General features: G+C 33.4%; 1 protein-coding gene across 1 annotated transcript in view; it reads left to right on the top strand.

Annotated features, from left to right (window-relative positions):
• The window catches only part of Dlg2 (discs large MAGUK scaffold protein 2), a 2013368-nt gene that overhangs the window by 749817 nt on the left and 1250754 nt on the right, over positions 1-12797 (top strand). The window lies entirely within an intron of this gene.

Here is a 12797-nt window from a genome sequence, read left to right as displayed (position 1 = left end):
ATGGCATCGTGTATGAATAGTGAAAAACTGGAAACAAATTCATTTGCCTATCACCAGGGGAATATATGATAAATTATGTTATATGTATGATAGAAGTCTACAACAATTAAAATGAAAAAAGTCAGATCTATATCTAGCCAAGTAAATGAATATTTCTAAAATATTGAATATAAACGTAAGTTGTAGTAAAACCTACATATAGTATAATGCCATCTATGTAAACATTTGAAAGTCACTCAAAAGTAATATTATTGAAAGCACATATATTAAAATTACAGACATGGACTAAATACGCACCATATTTATGAGAAAGATTGCCTCTAGAAAGGCAAAGCCAACTATACAGTGTTGTGTTTCAAAAATAATCTGATGAAAAATGAGAACATGTTAGCATTTGTTAATTTTAGGTGTTTGGTAGACTAAGGTATCTTTTTTATTCATTATATTCCATGTATTTTTTATTTTTATTAAAAAATCAAGTAGCTTTTAAACTTGAAAATTGATACATATTTTTAATGCTCCAAACAAATTGTCTAAAAGCAATCCCAAAAGTATTTGGAAACACCATATAGCATTGTAGAAAATCATGAAACCTCTGGAAATGAGGTAGTTAGTGAAGAGCTGAAATCAATTTTTTAGAGATCAATATTCCCCTGAAGTCTAGAAGGCAAACTTTTCTAAGAAGGCAATTCTGTTTCCTTTGCAGAAATAAGGAGAAACAATTTCTGGCTTCAACTAATGTTTCTTAAACCTTTTTCCTGAGACAAATTTTAAAAGAAGACTTTGTAATCTTTAAACTAATCAGTCTGCCTGTTATTCTTATGCATTTATCTCTATTCTCTGACACATCAAAGGTTAGTTAACAACTAAATATTTTGGTTCAAGGAGAAGCTCTTCAGAGTAATGAAAGCCCAGTGTTTCTGGCAGAGCTGAGTAAATTTGTGAGATTAAAGTTCTTCACCATACCACTATGAGGAAAGAAGTATGAACTTTCAGTTCTTGTTTTCCTGCTCTTCTAAAAATTTTGGTAATTAAAAAATATTTTTTAATTAGGTTTGGTATCATATATTTGTTTTTTCATGTGATATTGTCCTATAACAACTTTTAATAATGATAATTTAAAAATTATAATTATGTAAAAGAAGAGGTATCATTAATTTTAAAAATGAGAAACAATGTTTTATGTATGTTATTAAGTGTAATGTGTATATATATATATATATATATATATATATATATATATATACATACTGAGGTTACAAGTCTCTTATCAGAGTTTTGATAACACAAATATTTTCTCCCATTCTGTGAATTAGTTTTTCACTTTCTTGATGTCTTTTAAAGAACAAAAATTTTAATTTTGGTGATGTTTTATGTATCCTTTTTTTTCCTTTCCTCTGGGATTTGAAACTATATCCGTATTTTTTTAAAAAATTATGCTTTCTATCAAAAATAAAAACTAAAGGTCAAGATAAAATAAAGCAATAGATGCTATTTGTAAAATATTTATTTTGGCACTCAACTACCTCAGTAGAGAGTTTTCTTTTTTATAATCATTACACTTCTAATTATTCATTCAAGTTCTGCCTTATCTTCTGATTACAAGGTCTTTGATGATAAAGGCCATGTCTTTCTGACTAATTGATGTAGTCTAATCATAAACATAGTCCTTGGCATGTAAGAGATACTTAATAAATGCAAGTTTATTTATCTAACAAAATATTAGGTCACACACTATTTTAAATGCTTCACAAATATTAGTGCATATATTCTTGATTGCAATTCGAAGAAATAGCTAGAATGATTATCACCATTTTAAAAATGAGAAAATTAAAGCATCGTAGGTTAAATAACTCCCCAGCACATAAAGGTAGTAAATAATATAGATCCAGACACAACATTATTGCTTCAAAGTCTGTGCTTTTAAACTTTTCTAGTGCCTTTTTAATGAACTAATGTTTTATCTTGACTTTTAGTTTTTATTCATTCAACAGTTGCCTGATTAGTGCCAACTGCATGTCCACACAACTGTTCTAGGTGCAGGGGGGCAGGGCGAAAAGCAGTGCAAAAGTAGGCAGTGTCATAGTTCTTTTGAAGTTCAAGCTTTGTAATATGAAGAGACTAAGCCAAAGTAAAAGTACAAATAATTGTAACAATATCAGATTGTTATAAATGCTATAAAGGAATTATCTTGGAAAATTTCATACATTATAACTGAAGAAAGCACAGTCAGCAAAGACCTGTCCAAAGAAGTCACATTTTAACTGAGACTTGGGGAATAAGAAGGAACAAGCTATGCTGAGAGATGAGGGAAAATTATTCTTAGATGATACATCCACAAATGGAAACACTCCTGGCCATCAAAAGGATCAATGATCAGTATGACAGAAGGTAGCTGTAGGTAGGAAGGGGCAAGTAGTGTATAGGCACTTCCATATAAGGGGAAAAGTTTTATTTATTTTGATTTTGGGTTGTAGTCTATATGTAATGAGAACTCTTTGGTCTTAGGTGCTGATTGCTTTTGCTGATGCTGATTGATGTTTTACTTTTGCTTAGCAAACTATTCCAAAACTTAGTTGCTTTGAAATAATAGCATTTTATCATCTCTCACTGTTCTGTGGCTTGACTGATTTTATCAGGACCCTTCTTTGGTCTAATTTGGACTCTCTTACACTGTTTCAGACAGTTCTGGGTCTAGACTTCTTTGGAAGATTATTTCAGATGCTGAAAATACAGCCTCTCACAAGGTTTCTCTCAGTATCTTCCCTTTCTACTTATTTCTCCATGTGACCTCTCACTGTGGGCTCTCCAGTTGGCTAACCAGACATCTTTAGAGATTAACCGCCATAGTTAAACTTTTGGTCACAAATGACCCACATGCCTTCCATGAGGAAAATATCCTTTCTTCTATCCAAAAGCCTCAAGTCCTGTTCCATTAACACATCAGGCTTTACCTTAAAGTCTGAATCTCATCAGCTAAATCATTTATAGGTACAGATTAGGTTCCTCAAGATTGAAAACCAGTGAATCAGGAACACAGTTGTCTGTCCTTTGCACACTCAGCATAAAATGCTGAGACAGAGATATGAGGACCAAGATAGTGACTCCTATTAAGCAAAATGTGATGGAGAAGAGGTCATATAAGTAGTCACTGACTTCTGATAATCTAACAATTCCAAAATCTAGTTAGGTAAATGTCACCAAAGCACTGTTGCATTTCAAAGAATGTCAGTTGATTAGAGAAGAGTTTTGACCTCTGGGAATAATTTTCTTCCATTCTTATCTCTATTTTCTGGTCTCCTGGATGTATCTTCTGATTCATTTTTTCTTTTCCATAAAAAATGGCACATGTTATCAGCTGAGTAGATTTTTCATCCTCTATCCATAGGAAGTTTAGGAAACAACATTCTCTTTTCTTTGAATTTTCTCTGTCCCTTTTCATCTAAGCTTACAGAGTTCTTTTTAAAACTTTGCTGGTTTCTTGTATACCAGATTGTTCTGAACTTTCAGAGATAGAAGGCATACCCGTAATCTTCAAAATAGGATCTATCAACCTTTGGCTTAGAATCTGAGCACCGTCATAATATCCTGAAGAGTCTTACAAGCTATCTTTTCCAGACAAGAGGGTCTGTTAGGTATAGCCTAAGATTTTTCTGAGATTTAACAACCTTGACTTAATCTTTACCCTATGGCCATGTTTTTTGGCAGCACCATGCATTTATTTTTTGGACTAATGCCATTTTTTACTTTGAGAGCATTTTGCTGGCTGGCAAAGCTTGGAATGAGAAATGGTTTTATTTTTTTTTTAATCTAGCAAGTCCTGGATTGATAATATCTCTTATAAATTTTCCTTGAAAATGGAACACTTCTTCTTTAGTTCACAGATATTAGTACTTATCATATATAGCTTAAAAAAAAAACAAATAGTGGATGCTACCAGTATTCTTCCTTAAAATCTCCTTAGCCAAATGGACAAGTTCATTGGTTATATTTTCTTTTTTTTGTGTGTTAATCAAGATAATGTCACATTTCCACTGTAACATAGTGCAAACAATCTTCAATTGCAATGTCCACCCTTTCCTCTAGACTTCTGCAGGCTGTTCTCCTGAGACTTCACCTTGCTAACCAGTTTCAAAGCCAGTGCTATATATTTTAGGTTTTTGTTAAGGTAGAACCTACTTCCAGATATTAATTTTTATTTTGGTTATTCATTGCTATGTAGCAAAACATCATTAAACCTAATGATTTAAGATAACAGTTTATGATGTTCTCTCAGGTTTCTATTGGGTTAACTAGCCTCAGCCAGGGAATTCTTCAGTGTTCTTGTTTGGTGTCTCTCAAATGTTTGTATTCAGATAGTGTCTGGGGCAGAATTAACCCAGGAGCTGGACTGAATGCTACAATGGCTATGTCTCTTTTCCTTAGTGTGTAGTCCCACATCTTGGCTTCTTAAATATACATAAATGTCACATGTATGAATTACCATGTAATGTCTATGCAGAGGATTGCTAACACAGTAGCCATAATTCTTATATGGAAATTCATGGCTTCCTAAAGCAGAAGTTGACAAACCTTCTTAAGGCTTAGCTTCAAAACTGGTATAAGGTAACTTCTGATACATTACATTAAAGTAAGTTGAAGATCAGTTCAGATTTGGTGTGGAAGGGGACTGCATAGGATTTGAACACCAGGAAACAGCATATACTAGGGGTTATCTTTAGAGGTTAGATACCACTCAAACTATAATTTAACAAAAGATTACACTCGTTGCTATGGAGAGAATATCTTGGTAGGAATCACTACTGAAGTAGTCTAAGTAAGGGACAATTGTGACCCATTTCAAAGTAAAGACATTGAAAACAGAGAAGAGTAAACTGTTCAAGCTATGTTTGGAAGGATCTGTTGATGTGAGGGAAGTTGTGAGGGAAGAATAAGGGGTGATTTTTTTAGGCATATGCTTCATAGTGAAAGATGGTGCCATCAACTGAAATGGGTTCGACTGGAGTGTACTGTGGGTCGAAGTCTTGGCAAAAATTAGTAATGTCATAGACTTGTTAAGTTTAGAGAAATATATAAGATATATAAGTGAAGATTTCAAGTAAAGAGGTAGGTAATACAAATTTTCAGGATACTAGAATAGGTTAAGCTCACTAGAGATATATATTTAATAATCCTCAGAATATGCATGATATTTAAAAGCATGAGATTCTTGATGAAGTCACCTTGAAAGAAGTACAGATAAAGGAGAGAAGAGGGTCTAAGTCTGAACCCAGAGTCCTCCAGCACTTAAAGGGGAGGAGTAAGATGCTATGATAATTAAGTGTAGGAAGTCTACATATCTAATTTGATGCCAATACTATGCCATTTTTGTTACTATAGCTTTGTAGTATAAGCCCTGGTATTGTGATGCCTCCTGCTTCATTCTTCTTTTTTTTAATATTCATTTTTTAGTTGTAGTTGGACACAATACCTTTATTTTATTTATTTTTATGTTGTGCTGAGGATTGAACCCAGGGCCTCGCAAATGCTAGGCAAGCACTCTACCACTGAGCCCCAGCCCCAGCCCTCCTACTTCATTCTTTTTGCAAAGGATTGCTTTGGCTATTCTGGGTCTCTTATTTTTCCAAATCCATTTCATGATTGCTATTTCTATTTCTATAAGGAATGATGATGGGATTTTAATTGGAATTGCATCAAATCTGTATAGTGCTTTGGGTAGTATGGCCATTTTGACAATATTAATTTTTCCTATCCAAGAGCATGGGCGATTTTTCAATTTCTTTCTTTAGTGTTCTGTAGTTTTCATTGTAGAGGTCTTTCACCTCTTTTGTTAAGTTGATTCCCAAGTATTTTTTTTTTAAGGCTATCGTGAGTAGGGTAGTTTTCCTAATTTCTGTTTCAGAGGATTCATCACTATTATATAGAAATGCATTTGATTTATGGGTATTAATTTTATATCCTGCTACTTTGCTGAATTCATTAATTAATACTAGAAGTTTTCTGGTAGAGTTTTTTGGATCCTCTAAGTATAAAATCATGTTGTCAGCAAATAATGATGACTTGAGTTCTTCTTTTCCTATTTGTATCCCATTAATTTCTTTCATCTGCCTAATTGCTCTGGTTAGAGTTTCAAGGACTATATTTTAATAGAAGTGGTGAAAGAGGGAATCCCTGTCTTGTTCCAATTTTTAGAGGGAATGCTTCCAATTTTTCTCCATTTAGAATGATGTTGGCTTTGGCTTTACCATAGATAGCTTTTACAATGTTGAGGTATGTTTCTACAATCTCTAGTTTTTATAGTGTTTTGAACATGAAAGTGTGCTGTATTTTGTCAAGTGCTACCTCTGCATCAATTGATATAATCATAAGATTCTTATCTTTAATCTATTGATGTGATGAATTATATTTATTGTTTTCCTTATGTTGAACCAACCTTACATTCCTGGAATGAACCCAGTTTGATCATGGTGCACTATTTTTTAAATGTATTTTTGTATGCAATTTGCCAGAATTTTATTGAAAATGTTTTCATCAATGTTCTTCAGGGATATTGATCTGAAATTTTCTTTCCTTGATGTGTCTCTGTCTGGTTTTGTTATCAGGATGATACTAGCTTTGTAGAATGAGTTTGGAAGGGTTCCTTCCTTTTCTATTTCATGGAATAATTTGAGTAGTGGTATTAATTCATCTTTGTATGTCTTCTTAGCTATAAATCCAGGCTTTTCTTGGTTGATAGGCTTTTGATGGTGTCTTCTATTTCCTTGCTTGAAATTGATCTGTGTAAATTATGTATATCCTCTTGACTCTGTTTGGGTTCATCATATGCCTCTAAAAGTTTGTTGGTATCTTTTTTTTTTTAAAGAGAGAGAGAGAAAGAGAGAGAGAGAGAGAATTTTAATATTTATTTTCAGCGGACATAACATCTTTGTTTGTATGTGGTGCTGAGGATCCAACCCGGGCCGCACGCATGCCAGGCGAGCGCGCTACCTCTTGAGCCACATCTCCAGCCCGTTTGTTTGGTATCTTTGAGGTTTTCTATTTTACTGGCATATAAATTTTAAAAACATTTTCTAATTGTCTTCTGTATTTCAATAGTGTTTGTCATGGTATTTCCCTAACCTTAACCCTAACCCTAACCCTACGCTGTTTCCCCTTGCCAACATTTACTATTGTCTATATTCTTGATGACTGCTATTATGACTAGTGTGAGATCCAGAATAGCCCAAACAATCCTTAACAAGAAGAGTAAAGCAGGAGGCATCAAAATACCAGACCTTAAACTATACTACAAAGCTATAGTAATAAAAATGGCATGGTATTATCATCAAAATAGACATTTAAACCAGAGGTACAAAATAGGAGACACAGAGAAAGATCCACATAAATACAGTTATCTCATACTAGACAAAGGCACCAAAAACATACACTGGAGAAAAGATAGCCTCTTCATCAAACAGTGCTGGGAGAACTGGAAAACCGTATGCAGCAAAATGGTAATAAAACTCTATCTTTCACTATGTACAAAACCCAACTGAAATTGGATAAAGGACCTAGAAATTAGTCCAGACGCCCCTAATAGAATAAAAAGTAGGCCCAAATCTTTACATGTCAGATTAGGCCCTGACTTCTTTAACAAGACTCCTAAAGTGCAAGAAATAAAATCAAGAATTAATAAATGGGATGAACTCAAACTAAAAAGCTTCTTCTCAGCAAAAGAAACAATAATTGAGATGAAGAGAGAGCCTACTTTTTTGGAGCAAATTTTTGCCACACACATGTCAGATAGAAGGCTAATCTCCAGGATATATAAAGAACTAAAAAAAACTTAACACCAGAAAAGAAAACCCAATCAATAAGTGGGCTAAGAGACTTCTCAGATGAAGATATATACTTGATTAAGAAATAGATGAAAAAATGCTCAACATCTCTAGTAATCAGAGAAATGCAAATAAAAACTACTCTATGTTTTCATCTCATTCCAGTCAGAATGGCAGTTATTAGGAATAAGACAACAATAAATGTTGGCGAGTATGTGTGGGAAAAGGCACATTCATACATTGCTGGTGGGACAGCAGATTGGTGTAACCAATATGGAAAGCAGTATGGAGATTCCTTAGAAAACTTGGAATGTAACCACCATTTGACTCAGCTATCCCACTCCTCACTCTATATCCGAAGGACTCAAAAAATCAGCCTACTATAGTAACACAGTCACATCAATATTTATAGCAGCTCAATTCACAATAGCTAAACTGTGGAAGAAACCTAGATGTCCTTTAATAAACAAATTGATAAAGAAGCTGTGGTATATATATACAATGAAATATTACTCAGCATTAAAAGAGAATAAAATCATGGCATTTGCAGGTAAATTAATGGAGTTGGAGAATAACATGCTAAGCGAAGTAAGCCAATCCCCCAAAACCAAAGGCCAAATATTTTCTCTGATAAGTGGGTGCTGATCCATAGTGGGGGAGGGCATGGGAAAAAATGGAAGAACTTTGATTGGGCAAAGGAGAGGGAGGGGGTTGAAGGCTGTTTGGGGCCAGGAAAGATGGTGGAATGCGATGGACATTGTTACCCTATAAATAAAAATAAACTGGGTATTCAAGTTTCCAATCCAGATATCTGAATTTTATGTCTCCTATCATTTTCACTTAACCAAACTTCATCTACTAGGAATGTTCTATTGCATGATCATGGGTTAACTGCCGCGTCCCCTCGCCAGCAAAGGAAACACGACACAGGATTCTTCCTTCAGCAGTTTATTCAGGCCTTTGTTTAGACATGTCTTTTAGCTTGTTTCTCTTTCTACTACTACTACTCCTACTGCTACTCCTACTACTACTCCTACTGCTACTCCTACTACTACTACTCCTGCTACGTGCCCCAGCCTTAATAAAGCAGATAAAGCCCCAATGCACAACTGCCACATGGATCTTTCTCATAGGGTGTTCTACAGCTACGTGCCAACTCTCCCAAAATAAGGAGTTGTTTATCACAGGCCACGGCGTTTATCAGCGCCATCTTGTAATGGCGGCCACAGTACACAGAAACGGCTCACCACAGTTAACTGCAAATATTCTAGTGGTTAACTGTTAGAAACATTTTTAAAAAGCAACATAATAGTAATGTACATGTATGACTGCACATACAGTGCAATGCTACGTCATGTACAACCAGAGAAAGGAAAAGTTGTGCTGCAATTGTGTACAATTAATAAAAATGTGTTCTGCTGTCATATACACATAATTAAAATAAATTAATTAATTAAAAATAAAATAAAATACATGAACAACAACAAAAAAGAGTAGGAGGGCTGTGGGTGTAGAGTGCTTCCCTAGCATGCATGAAGCCCTGGTTGGATCTCCAGTACCACAAATCAGTAAGAACTCAGAGAATCCAAGCAAAGAAAGTGTTGCAATAGAGAGGGATAACTGATTTAACTTAAGAAGTGTTTTTTGGTTGCTGCAACCTGTACACTCAGAAAAATGAGAAATTATATCCCATCTGATTCAAATGTGTGATATATCAAAGTCATTGTACTGTCATGTATAACTAATTAAAACAAATAAAAAATTAAAAAAAGAAGAAGTGTTAACTGGTTTAAATTCTTCTGATAGATTTATAAGATGAAGTTGGAGAGAGATGTCCATTGGATGTCATAAGTGAATGTCTCATTCTATCCTAAAAAGTTGTTCATCAATATATGTTGTTTTTATATGTTCATTACATAGTTAGTTATTTCCCTTGTTCTCCATTAGAATATAAACTCCAAGAGAACAAGAACTTCTGCCTGTTTTGTTTATTGTTGTACCTCAGTGACTAAAATTATGTTATGTATACCATTCATTCATCAATTTATTCAATCATTCAATAATTCCAGGAAGTTAATATATTTATTCATATTTTACAAAAGTAATTTGAAGATCAGAAATGTCAGATTCACACAGGAAATAAACTGGGTATTCAAGTTTCCAATCCAGATATCTGAATTTTATGTCTCCTATCATTTTCACTTAACCAAACTTCATCTACTAGGAATGTTCTATTGCATGATCATGGGTTAACTGCAAATATTCTAGTGGTTAACTGTTAGAAACATTTTTAAAAAGCAACATAATAGTGATTGCTATTTGATTAAGTCTGTGATTGGAATAATAAATCTGTACTTGTTTCTGTGGAAGTTCTTTCTATCTTAAAATGCAACCATTTTTCAAAGCAACACTAATATGCATATTTATTTGATTTGCATAAGATTTGCATATTGATCAATTCAGAGAAAATATTCACATAAGTAATACATTAAATGATATAACCAAAACAGTCTTTAAACATATGCACTGCAAAACAACAAATAATTTAATCTATTATATGTATCCTTAAGATGCAAGATTTTCTCTGTCCAATAAAGGTAAATGAACATATATATTTCCTGGTTTATTTGGTTTCTTTTGCTTCCAATTTTAATTTATACAGTCTAGAGACCTAGCGACAGAATAGCCAATATTGAAAAAAGTTAACTAGCGGCTGATGGAAGAAAATAAATAAAAACAAGAGCAAAAAGGATAAAAGGATATAAAGCAACAGAGCTGAGAAGGATGACAAAATACAGGGAAGCCATTTAAAGGATGTGAGGAAAAGACAGAAATGTCCCAGAGAGAATTCAGGTACCTAAGGATGGGTAGACAATTGGATTCATGGATGAAGAAACCAAGTCAAATAACTAAGATCACGAAGTGAGTGAGTGGTGGAAATGGTATTTAAGATGTATTTGATACCTGATTCTTTGTTCTTTAAAAAAACAGCTTTGTTGAGATGTAATTGATATACAAACAGCTTCATGTGCTTTATGTATGCAATTTGGTTGATTTGAATATATATACTTGTGAAACAGTCACCACAATGAAGATAATAATTATATTCATCACTTCCAAATGTTTTATCCTCTCCTTCCTCCGTTTTTTTTTTTTTTTTTTTTTTTTTGTGTGTGTGGTAAGAGCATTTCCCTTGAGATCTACCCTTCTAACAAATTTTTCCACATATATTATTGTTCACTTTAGGCACTATATTGTAGAGAAGATCTCTAGAACTTATTCATCTTGTATAAGGGAAACTTTATACTGTTGAACATCCTCTGTCCTTACTATTTAGTTATACATAATTAGTAAGAATACACCTATTTATATATCTCAGAGCTTTGCTACTGACATGGTTGATGAATATTTGCTAGCTATATATGTTAGACCATGAGATGGAATTGATCTGATAAAATATAGCTAGATATTTTGGTATACATACATACATATAGTTGGTATACATACATACATGTGTACACACATAGACACACATACAAATCCCTATACAGATATTACTCCTCTTTGATGATCCTAAAGCTTCAGAGATGCTGGATATTGCTCTTTCCCTCAGACTCAGAGACCATTTATGTAGTCTCCTCCTACTATTTAACTTTTTGGTGAGAATGGCATTGGAGCTAGTGGGTAGTTAAAGCTGCAGGAAACTTCTCTGTCTTTGATATTGATAGTGTGCTGGCAGGGACATTTGTGTATGACCCGTGAAATAAAAAGTATGTGAAGGTCAAAGAAGAGCCATTACTTTCTTCTATCTTACTTGTGATAACTAGGAACTTTTAGTACTTAGCTTTTTGAAGTCATGTTGTGCTTATAGTCCAAGTACAGGTTTGGACTTCATACTTCAAAACTTGTTCATTGAATAGATAAGTGACCTGTTCATCATGTATTAATGTGTAATCTTGGATAAACTTCTTAACCTCCAGGAACCTCAGCTTTAACATCTATCAAGTGGAGAAGATAATACCTCCCAAGCAGATCTGTTATTAGAAGTAAAGATACTTTGTGTTAAATATTTAGGATAAAGCTTGGCTAATAGTAGAAATTCAGTGTGTGTGCTTTTCATTGGAAGGTTAGATTTCCTAGTCTCTATATGTTTATATAGTTCCTCTCAAACCCATGAAGCTGGGACTGTATATCTGGTAATATGTAAAGGAAGAGATGACCCCACATACTGATACCCTACTGGTGACAATGTAAATATGATATGTAAATATGTATAACTATATTTCAGAAAATAGTAAGGTGAAAATTGTCATAAAAATACTTTTGCCCTGTTGACCCAGGAACATTATTTTTTTAAGTTCGTCACTAGGAAATATTTTAACATGAGAAGAAAGCTGTAAGTAAAAACTGTCTATATAACAGTTGTTTATTACATTATCTGTAATACTAGTAAAGAAATTAAGAGCCTCTAGAGGAATGGTGAAGCAACTTTGGATGGATAAAATGAGGATTTTCTTAGACAAAAGACTAAAACAGGGAGATGTATTAAGATATAATGCCAAATGAATACTGCTAAAATGATTTATGTGCTTTGATTATACTGTAAAATAATATTCATATTGAAAATAACTGGGAGTGTGGAAGAATGGAAATATTTTGTGGTATGATGAAATACAGAAGATAATTATTTTTCAAAAATTTTAGTCTTTTAAAAATAAAATTAATTTAGTCATAGAGTGACTATGGATGACTACCAGCTGCTGATACTGTTCTAGATACAAGAATATGTGAGTACACAAAACAAGTGAAAAAGCTGGAAGCTCTACCTGGTATGATAGAGTAATTTATAAATTTTTCAAAGAACTATTACATTTAAATTAACACTTTATTTTTCAGCTTAAAAAATTAAGCACATAGAGAAACAGAGAACAGCATAATATTCACTATCTATTTAGGATATGGACCTAATAGATAATAATA

This window comes from Urocitellus parryii, chromosome 4, assembly GCF_045843805.1.
Source record: "Urocitellus parryii isolate mUroPar1 chromosome 4, mUroPar1.hap1, whole genome shotgun sequence".
In the NCBI taxonomy this organism is placed as follows: domain Eukaryota; kingdom Metazoa; phylum Chordata; class Mammalia; order Rodentia; family Sciuridae; genus Urocitellus; species Urocitellus parryii.
This window is presented reverse-complemented; position numbering and strand designations above follow the sequence as displayed.